This window comes from Nicotiana tabacum, chromosome 11, assembly GCF_000715075.1.
Source record: "Nicotiana tabacum cultivar K326 chromosome 11, ASM71507v2, whole genome shotgun sequence".
Lineage (NCBI taxonomy): Eukaryota > Viridiplantae > Streptophyta > Magnoliopsida > Solanales > Solanaceae > Nicotiana > Nicotiana tabacum.
In genome coordinates, this window is record NC_134090.1 from 74211770 (window position 1) to 74223340 (window position 11571).

At 36.6% G+C, this 11571-nt stretch overlaps 1 long non-coding RNA gene across 1 annotated transcript; it reads left to right on the top strand.

The window, feature by feature from the left end:
* Positions 1–8222: 8222 nt before the first annotated feature.
* LOC142166530 (uncharacterized) lies at positions 8223–9687 on the top strand. The gene is made up of 2 exons (XR_012696940.1): positions 8223–8573; positions 9432–9687. It is a non-coding gene; the product is annotated as an uncharacterized LOC142166530 (long non-coding RNA).
* The last annotated feature ends 1884 nt before the right edge of the window (positions 9688–11571 follow it).

An 11571-nucleotide genomic window follows, 5' to 3' on the forward strand; every position in this document is an offset into this window, starting at 1 on the left:
GCTTCCGCACATCTCTAGAGTTAAGTGCCTGCCGCACTTGCTCAAGCTTGATAGGCTCCTTGCTATACATCATTGAATTATTAATATCACGATATCCTGAAGTCAATGAAAATAGCAAAGCACATGCAAGCGTCTCTTCCTTCCTTTTAATTCCTGCAATCTGCAAGTCCATGATAAGTTTATTGAACGCATCTAAATGATCTTGTAACGAAGTACCTGACCCCATCTTAAATGTGTGAAGACGTCGTTGTAACAACATTCTTGTTGTCACTGATCGGTCTTGGTATAGCCCTTCTAGCTTTTCCCATAACTGTTTGGCCGTCTCTTCAGTACCCGTACTCACTTCACAAAGCACGTTAGGTGCAAGGGATAGTTGGATTGCACTCAATGCATCCCCTTCAATCTTCTCCTTGTCGGGAGCTGATATATCCTTAAGATACTTTCCGTCAATAGCATGGATTAAACCTTCCCTCTGCAGTAACGCCATCATCTGGATCTTCTAGATATTGAAGTTGTTGCGTCCACTAAATCTATGAATTTCAAACTTCATGGAACTCATCTTTGCTTGTTCTTCCTCCTTGGATCATTAAAGAATCATGTCGCCCTGATAGCAATTGTTAGCGGAAACGTAAAAGAAAGAACACAATATTTAACGTGGTTCGGATCAAAATAATCCTACGTCCACCAGAGAACAGTTGCCTTTTTATTATTAGTAAAGGAAGGGGAGATTTCCCAATTACACTTAAGAGAATTTCTCTCTTAACTCTCTACTCACTACAATGTATTGTATTATTTTTGGGATAGTTTCTACAAATGAAGGAGTGCATCTATTTATAGAGGTAAAGACCTCCTCTTGATGTCATTGGTGACATCAAACTACCTTCTCTTGATGTCATGGGTGACATCAAAGGAGGAAGTTTCCTCATAGCTTCCACACCAACTCTTTCCACCAACTCTTCCAATTGGCATGTCATTGTTGACTAAACATAAACTAACACTTTTGTTACGCCACGCAATATTATGGCGATATCACATTTCGTAGTATTAAGTTACAACGATGTTGCACCCTGAAGTATTGTACGTAGAATTTGTTGTAAGGTAATTGACATCAGTCCAGGTATAAGATTATTTGGAGATTATAAGGATTATGCTATTTCACAAGTGATTAGTAAATTCGTGAAGGTGAGAGAGGAAGCAAGTCGAAGAAAATGAATTTCGTTGAAATTTGGCATTTTGGGATAAAATATGACCCGAGCTAAAATACCTGATATTTATAGACTAGTACCATACAAAGTACCACATGGCCATGATAGTAAGGTGTATAAGGCATGTTAAAAGTGGGTAATATTTTAAGTAATTTGAGATAATTCTTAATTACGTGGGTAATTAGTTAATTATTAATTTAATGGAAGATTAACCATGCAATTAAGGATTTGTGGATAATTGTAGGCGGGGACAAAAACCCCTCCCCCACGTGGCATTAAGTAAAGGGGGATTGGAGATGACTTGACTTTGGGCAATTTATTATGATGACACATGGAAAGAGAAATATTAATAGCTATCCCTATACTTGTCTTGAAATTATAACAAATTCATTTGGTAAGTGGGTTCACAAAATGCCAAGCCAAGAATTCTTATCTTGAATGAATTTCAAGACTCCACTTCGTAAGTGGCTTATACAGATACAATCTAAGAATTCTTATCTTGAATGAAATTCAAGAACCCACTTCGTAAGTTGGTTATACAAATACAAGCCAAGGACAATTATCTTGAATGATTACTAAAGTTCATTCGGCAAATGAATTATATAGAATATAAAGTCAAGGACGACAGTCACTCCATATTATAATAACAACGGGATTTTTCGATTTTAAGGAAGTATGGTGTAATCCTTTTCAAGAATATCACATGGATTTTTCCTTATTCCAGGTATGTTAAGGCTATCCCTTTTTTTTTGGCATGATCCATACGATACGAACGAAATGTGCAAATGCATAAATTCCATGAATGACTCTATTCATAGAAGCATTAGAGATATCTATATTCTGGAATTTCCGTGTGTCATAATATTTTATAATCTGTTCCTGGGTCTCAGAAGAAAAAAATACAAAAGTTGAAAAGAGTTTACTTTATGATATTACTCAAAGACAAGATGGTCTTATGAAGCTCCGAAGATTTTATTTCGTATTTTTCATGAATTTCATACATGTACATTGGCCCATGACCAGATGGCGTTATATACGCGTATATATATAAATATATGTATATGGGATATGGGAAAAGGTTACGGCGTTATATACGCACCACTACCTGATCAGCTGGTATATTATGATGATGTTGCCCATAGTGGCTGAAATATGATTCAAACGGCGTTATATACGCATATATAGGTAAATATGATTCAAATGGCATTATATACGCGTATATATGTATGTATATATATGTATATAGGATGTGGAAAAGGTTATGGAGTTATATACGCACCACCACCTGATCAGCTGGTATACGATAATGATTTTTCCCACAGTGGCCGATATGATATGATGGGATGCCCTCAGAGGTTGATGATGTTATGAAACATGTACCGATGCATGACATGACATTCATACGCATATGCATGACGCTAAAAGTAATTTATGATTTACAAAGTTATTCAGACTTACAGGTTGAGTCATGTACTCTATATTTCTTCCATGTCTCTTATGTACTTATTTATGTGCCTTACATACTCGGTACATTATTCGTACTGACGTCCCTTTTGCCTGGGGACGCTGCGTTTCATGCCCGCAGGTCCCGATAGACAGGTCGAGAGCCCTCCAAGTAGGCTATCTGCTCAGCGGATGATGTTGGTGCGCTCCATTTGCTTCGGAGTTGCTTGTTTGGTTAGTATGATTTAGACGTGTATTATTTGGTATGGCGGGACTCTGTCCTGACCCTTATAAGATTTATGTATTCTTAGAGGCTTGTAGACATATGTCGTTTACGTGAAAGATTATACGGCCTTATCGGCCTATGTTTTGAGTTTATAAATGATTATATTGGTCTATTAGGCCCGTATGTCACGTGTATATGATGATGTAATAAGAAAGATACGTCACATTGGTACTCGGTCGAGTAAGGTACCGGGTGCCCGTCACGGCCCATCAGTTTGGGTCGTGACAGAAGTGGTATCAGAGCAGTTCTGTCCTAGGGAGTCTACAAGCCATGTCTAGTAGAGTCTTGTTTATGGGTGTGTTGTGCACCACACTTATAAGCAGGAGGCTACAGGGCATTTGGGACTGTCACTCTTTCTTCTTACTCTAGATCGTGTTGTAGAGCTCACTTATAAGAATTCAAGTCCCGAACTTCTATTCGTAATAAAACGATGCCTAAATTCAGAAAGACGATTGATAAGGGATACAACTGTGGGATTATTGATTTAAAGGAACTCGATTTTGCATTTTGCTTATGATAAGTAAATGTTAGGTCTTTAGCAAATCATGGGTGTACTGAAAGGTGTAAGCCTCTTGATAAGGGACCTTAAGGAAAGAATATTTATCCACCTTTATGGTAAAAGATAATGCTTTTAAGAGGTAAAAGAAGCAAGGTGAAAAGGGTACGAGGCGCCCAGTTAATGAAGATTATCGGTATTACAGTTCCGGTAGAAAAATATAAGCATTAAGAGTTACCCTCAACAGCAACAGAGATATGTACAATTGGCCGTACCTATCTCAGTTAAGCCATATAGGGGCTAACAGGTGTAGTTTAAGAAAAGGACGGAACATCAGGACTTAGCTGGGGTTAGAGTAAACCAAAATGGTGAATGGATTATTTGTGTTAGTTGACATTTCCAAAGGATATTGCAAGTGTGCTAGTAGATCTCCTCGTGAGACACCTAGATGGTGCCCCCTAAAATATTAAAGCTAGATATGAGCACTGGAAGCCTTAAAGGGATAAATATTACTTTAGTATGGCTCCCATACCTAGTAGAACGAGAATGTTTGGCAACCCGAAGAGCCAATGGATGAAGCAAGGGGAGCTAAAAGCAAAAGAATGTCATGTTGAAATTTTTCAAAAGAAAGTGATCGGTAGAAATATTAGCAGAGTAATGAGAAGAGAGATAAGGAAGAATTATGAGTAAGATGTGACACATGGATGACAATGGTAAAGTGTCACACAACCTATAGTAAAATGAAGAAAGAGACGAAAAGTGATGGGCCTTAAGACAATAAAAGAGTATAGGCCATACAGTCATATCCTCATTTCGGGAAATGAGTTCGCGACTCTAACGTGATTAACAACAGGAAAAGCTAGACCCTAGAGTAATAGAAATCAGTATGGACTGGTAAACAAGATAAACTAAATATGAATTATGGACTGAATGATTGGAAAGTACTCAGCATCATGGGAATTTCATATTTCGTTCTGGAGGTAACAGAATAGACAACAGAAGAAGATCCATGAGAAACTCAAAGAATGGTTATTCAGGAATACGCTTCCCTAGAGCAAGCAATGTGAGAAAAATTAAGCTTAAGAGACTGTATGTGTCAGTTACGCTAAGTGTCACCCTCGCGAGTAATGGAATTTGTCATCCTTGGTACAGAAGAATTGCCGCAAGGCAAGTAAGGATCATTGATGTTGAGAAACGACGCCAAAGATGAAGAGGTAATACATCTATAGGTAGATCCTCGTGGCTTCAACTTTTAGTACTCCCCTAAAGAGGGGAATATAGAGTGATGTGGTGTTAAGTCAGAATTAAGTGGTTCCATATAGGCTACGATAGGCTACGATGAAGAGGTAAAGGAAGAATGCAATAAAAATAAGAAAGGGATGAGATTGCACTATTCAAAGCCTACAGATAGGCTACGATCCCAGAACATTATGAAAACACGACGTCAAGGAGAAAAAGTGAGGCGTTCCTGCCCGGAATGTTATGGATAAATAAGGAGCCAACACGAGACGTAAGTTAAGACAAAGGAAATAACCCAAGAAAGATTATGTGAAATATTTATATGAGAATGGGCCAACGAGTAGTTAGTAGTTGATTAAGGAAGAGCGTAGTTACGGTAAAACAGGAGGTTACAGACGAATCAACAGATCGTGTAAGATAAACATACTAAGACCCAATATAGTGAATTCATCTTCGCAATAATGTTATTATACTTGAAATATATTCAGATAGGAGTCAGGGTAGTTAAAGGTATCATATGAATGTTACAGGAATAAAAGAGAGTGCCACTGGGGAGACAGTCAAAATATCAGTTCAGAAGCAACCCTACAAGCACAACAGCACGTAGGTAAGCAACTACGGATAATTATAGGCAAGGAAGGACATCAAAAGGTCCATAATAAGCTCACAACTTTACATGAATCAAGGTTGCTACCTAAATACTATAATGAAAGACTAGCTCAGGAAATAAGGAAGAAGGCTTCAACCTAAGCACAACGACCTAAAAAGGAAAAGGTCGTGTAACAATAGTCTCACAACAACATTGTAAGCACTCTAAAGGAAAGTGGCCCCTACCGTGGCTAATGAACGGGGAGAAAGATCGAAGATAATATTCGAGACTATATGAGTTGCACAAAAATTCTGGCATGTGTGGGAACTAGGATGAGTTATGTATGCATTCAACAAGGGGCAGAAAAACCAGGAAAAGTAATTGCACACGTTTAAAGAAAGCTGAGATGGAATGAAAGGAATCATTCTATCAATGATCCAGAGTTAGTACGTTAAGGATGCACTCAAGATTTTGGAGCACTATACTTGTTGACAATCATACAACCATAGAAGACTCCGGTATAAGTTAAAAAAAAAAAGAATTGAGCCTAGGGCATAGACAAAGGATTGAATTGTTAGAAGATTGTATCATGGATATTCCATAACGCCCATGAAAGGCTAAGGTAATAACTGATACCATGAGCCACAGATCGGAACATAGCTTAAGCCTACATAAAGGCTAATCGGAAGGAAGAGAAAGCTAAAGAATTACATCACCCAAGTAAATAAAGAGTGTGATTATTGGACCTAGAAAAATTATAGAAGTTGTGTTTGAGAACATGAAAGAATCACTCTTAATATCAGATGTTCAAGAGAAATAACATAACAACCATAATCTATAATGGCTCTACAAGAAAGCCAGTTAAGAAGAAGTACCAGCCTTATAAGAAGTCAGTAAAAGCTCCCATCAGATTGTGTATGTAGAATAGAACTTCAAGTTATGGATGTGAATTACACCTAGGTGGAAGCCAGGTCAGGAAAAAGATAGGAGATACGATGCGAAATTTTAAGGTATGTAAGGTAAAGGTGAATAACGTACGAGATACTCAAAGGTAGAAGATCGTGAATAATCCATACTTCGGATAGAAGGCTATAAGCACGGGGATCCAATAACCAGGAGTGATAGCGGCAACGTTGACGACAAGTCTTCCAACCTATGGTTTCTAAATACTGACAGATCTAGTTAAGAAAGTAAAGAATAATTAGAGACGATGTGATGTCTCGCTTGATGTTCTAAAATAACACAAGGAAATTCAAGCAAGTTGAAGGAAGATTATGAGTAGTATAAATAGATATGTATAGGTCGCAAGCTAAAGTATTGTAAAGCGATAAAGTTTTATGATAGGATGTAAGAACGAGAAAAGGCGAGTGAAAAGGTGACGAGAATGGATTATTATTCAGGATTAGGCCCATGAAAACAAGGGAGCTAATGGATTCTCTATGTTATACAAAGCTCACTATAGCCTTAATAAACTCAAATGAGTCTATGATTAATAGCATTTAGAAGGAATGAAATGTTGACTTGGTAATAAAATGAGGATATAATTGTGATAGATAAAGGATGACGTTTGGGCCTTCGATTTAGTAATTTCAAAAAAAAAGGAATTCATGAATTGTACATGATTAAAATACCTACGCAAGGTAAATCACTTTGGGATGCCATGAGATATGGTTATGAAAGCAGGGTATCGCCCCAGGTGGATCAATCTAATCATTTCAAATGTTTTCCGATAAAACGTGAATCCTAGCAGGAATATTACATAAAAGGTTAGTTATTAGGGGTGGATTATGGATCAAAACTGAGGTGAATCAACAATATATGGACATAAGTCACAAAGTATGAGATGAGGTCAAGTCGTCATTCTAAAGATGAACAGTAAGGAGGAAGAATTAAAGGACATAAATTTATACATATGGAATAAGCAATGAGAGTAAGCTGAGATTTGGTAGCAGACCTCAGCAACCATAAATTAAAGTAAGAGTTATGGCAGTAAATTCATACGGATGGCTAAACGGACCTATGCGATGAGATAAATATTCGTGAATTCAATAAAGTACTGAGCAAAGAACTTCAGTATACTCATAGGCTCCCAAAGGGACATCTTATCAAGCTCTACATATGAAGCCTAGAGATTGGGCACGCTTACAAGGTTAAAATTGTACAGGCTGCATGATGAAAGGTAGCAACAGTTATGATATTGAAAGGATTCCGACTACAAGTTGTGGTATGAGAAGGAGGTCTAAGGGGGGAATGCTCTGGACTTTGGACTCATTCATAGAATAGTCACCTAGGTAGCAAGGGAAGTTCTAAAGTATTCGGGAGATATAAGTTATGAAAATAATAAGAGCATTAGTCAACATTCGAGGACGAATGTTCCAAAGGGGGAATAATGTTACGCCCCGCAATATTACGGCGATATCACATTTCGCAGTATTAAGTTACGACGATGTTGCACCCTGAAGTATTGTACGTAGAATTTGTTGTAAGGTAATTGACATCAGTCCAGGTATAAGATTATTTGGAGATTATAAGGATTATGCTATTTCACAAGTGATTAGTAAATTCGTGAAGGTGAGAGAGGAAGCAAGTCGAAGAAAATGAATTTCGTTGAAATTTGGCATTTTGGGATAAAATATGACCCGAGCTAAAATACCCGGTATTTATAGACTAGTACCATATAAAGTACCACATGGCCATGATAGTAAGGTGTATAAGGCATGTTAAAAATGGGTAATATTTTAAGTAATTTGAGATAATTTTTAATTACGTGAGTAATTGATTAATTATTAATTTAATGGAAGATTAACCATGCAATTAAGGATTTGTGGATAATTGTAGGCGGGGACAAAAACCCCTCCCCCACGTGGCATTAAGTAAAGGGGGATTGGAGATGACTTGACTTTGGGCAATTTATTAAGATGACACATGAAAAGAGAAAGATTAATAGCTATCCCTCTACTTGTCTTGAAATTATAACAAATTCATTTGGTAAGTGGGTTCACAAAATGCCAAGCCAAGAATTCTTATCTTGAATGAATTTCAAGACTCCACTTCGTAAGTGGCTTATACAGATACAATCTAAGAATTCTTATCTTGAATGAAATTCAAGAACCCACTTCATAAGTTGGTTATACAAATGCAAGCCAAGGACAATTATCTTGAATGATTACTAAAGTTCATTCGGCAAATGAATTATATAGAATATAAAGTCAAGGACGACAGTCACTCCATATTATAGCAACGGGATTTTTCGATTCTAATGGAGTATGGTGTAATCCTTTTCAAGAATATCACATGGATTTTTCCTTATTCCAGGTATGTTAAGGCTATTCCTTATTTTTTTTGGCATGATCCATACGATACGAACGAAATGTGCAAATGCACAAATTCCATGAATGAATCTATTCATAGAAGTATTAGAGATTTCTATATTCTTGAATTTTCGTGTGTCATAATATTTTATCATCTGTTCATGGGTCTCAGAAGAAAAAAATACGAAAGTTGAAAAGAGTTTACTTTGTGATATTACTCAAAGGCAAGATGGTCTTATGAAGCTCTGAAAGATTTTATTACGTATTTTTCATGCATTTCATACATGTACATTGACCCATGACCAGATGGCGTTATATACGCGTATATATGTAAATATATGTATATGGGATATGAGAAAAGGTTACGGCGTTATATACGCACCACCACCTGATCAGCTAGTATATGTTGATGATGTTGCCCATAGTGGCTGAAATATGATTCAAACGGCGTTATATACGCGTATATATGTATGTATATGGGATATGGGAAAGGTTATGTGTATGTATGTATATATATATATGGGATGTGGAAAAGGTTATGGCGTTATATACGCACCACCACCTGATCAGCTGGTATACAATGATGATTTTGCCCACCGTGGCCGATATGATATGATGGGATGCCCTCAGAGGCTGATGATGTTATGAAACATGTACCGATGCACGACATGACATTCATACGCATATGCATGAAGCTAAAAGTAATTTATGATTTACAAAGTTATTCAGACTTACAGGTTGAGTCATGTACTCTATATTTCTTCCATGTCTCTTATGTACTTATTTATGTGCCTTACATACTCGGTACATTATTCGTACTGACGTCCCTTTTGCCTGGGGACGTTACGTTTCATGCCCGCAGGTCCCGATAGACAGGTCGAGAGCCCTCCAAGTAGGCTATCTGCTCAGGGGATGATGTTGGTGCGCTCCATTTGCTTCGGAGTTGCTTGTTTGGTTAGTGTGATTTAGACGTGTATTGTTTAATATGGCGGGACTCTGTCCTGACCCTTATGACATTTATGTATTCTTAGAGGCTTGTAGATATATGTCGTTTACGTGAAAGATTATACGGCTTTATCGGCCTATATTTTGAGTTTATAAATGATTATGTTGGCCTATTAGGCCCGTATGTCACTTGTATATGATGATGTAATAAGAAAGATACGTCACGTTGGTACTCGGTCGAGTAAGGTACCGGGTGCCCGTCACGGCCCATCGGTTTGGGTCGTGACAACTTTCATCTTTCGTTTGTAATGGAAAAATCACTAAACCATGGATATAATCAGAAGGTCACTCGACCATCTTTGTCAAACTTTTGATGGAACTCAAGAACTTCTTCACCCAAAATATTTCTTGAGAAAGAAACCCCATCCTCGTTAAAAATTCAAATAGTCTGTAAATTTCAAAAAAAAAAAAAAAAAAAAACAAATAGTCCCTAAAGTTCAAAACTTCCAAAAACTGTACGCTCGAAAGCTAAACATTTTATTCCCTAATTCTCATACTAGTCCATTCTGTAATATTTCGATAATGTCCACCCAAGAATAGTGTCGAGAGAACACTACAGTTCAAAGGAAGTCCCAAACAATTAGCGTAACGTCAAATCAAACAACCCATTGAATTGGGATGTCAAAGAAAAGAAATTTTCATAAATCACTATCTTTTAGTAGTAATTAGTCATCTATAGATATCATTTGCTATATTATGGATTATAGATATCTTTTTTGTGGTTATAAGTTATATTTGATGTATTTAAGTTATTGTATTCATGAATACAGTAGCAAAAATAGGCGTGAAACAGGGAAGTCCAACTAATCAGTTGTTGTATTCGAGTGTATTCGACTGTATTCATGGAGTGAAACATGTTACAGTTGGACAGATTATTGTATTCGACTGTATTCACGGCGTGAAATAGGGGATTACACTATTTTTAAAACGGAAAGTGAATTAATTAACATAATGGACTCCTGATACAACTCAACAAGCTCAATTATAACACACAAATTTTGTATTTTCAGTTATAAAAAAAATTCTCAACCGAAAAATACCCCAAAAATATAGCAATCTTCAGAGAAATTATATAATACATCTGAATACATAAATTATATATTAATTAAAAAAAATATATGAACACATTCATGACATATAGCGAGACAGTGAATACAATGAAACACATAGAATACAGCGGGATACCTTGAAATACAGTGAGAAAAAAAGACAGTGAATACAATGAAATACATTGAAATACATTGAGAAAAAAAGACAGTGAATACAATGAAATACATGAAATACAACGAGATACATTGAATTACAATGGAAAAAAAGACAATGAATATAATGAAATACATGAAAATACAACGTGATACGTTGAAAAAACATTAAAATATATTAATAAAAAATCAAGTTGCTCAGCCCCAAACTCCGTCGTTTTTGTTCAAGAACAAACCCTAATTTCCAGCGAATTCGTCGTCGAGCAAAAACCCTAAATCTCACTGTCCACACGCCGCCGTCGATCGGAGGCTTCATCTCCTTTGGATTTAATTTCGGTTGCAAAAATTACTAATACTGCTTGGGGACCCGTGACCGTCTTGTCAGAGGAGACATCCATAGCCGCACGACCATTTTTCTTATTCTTGTTTCTGTTCTTCGCCATAGCTATGCAAACAGGGAGACGTAAGGATTTCTTCTGCAATTGTAATTGCAACGGAAGGGTTTAGGGTTTAATCCTTTCTCCGCAAATAACTAGATTAGATTGTTTAGTTTGGTTGATAAATTGATCCTTAAGTTAATGGCGATGGTGGGTGAAGGAATTGGAGAGCTCTTTATGAGAAATCTGAGGCAAAAGTTGTATCAAAGTAGAGAGAGAAAGAAAATATTGTAACTGGATAGCGTATTTAGTGGCTTAGGAGTAGGAGGTAACCAAAATTAGATATTTTTCTATAAACATTAAAAGGTATCTATAGAATATAATTTTTTAAATGATATTTATTTAAAATGAATAAGGT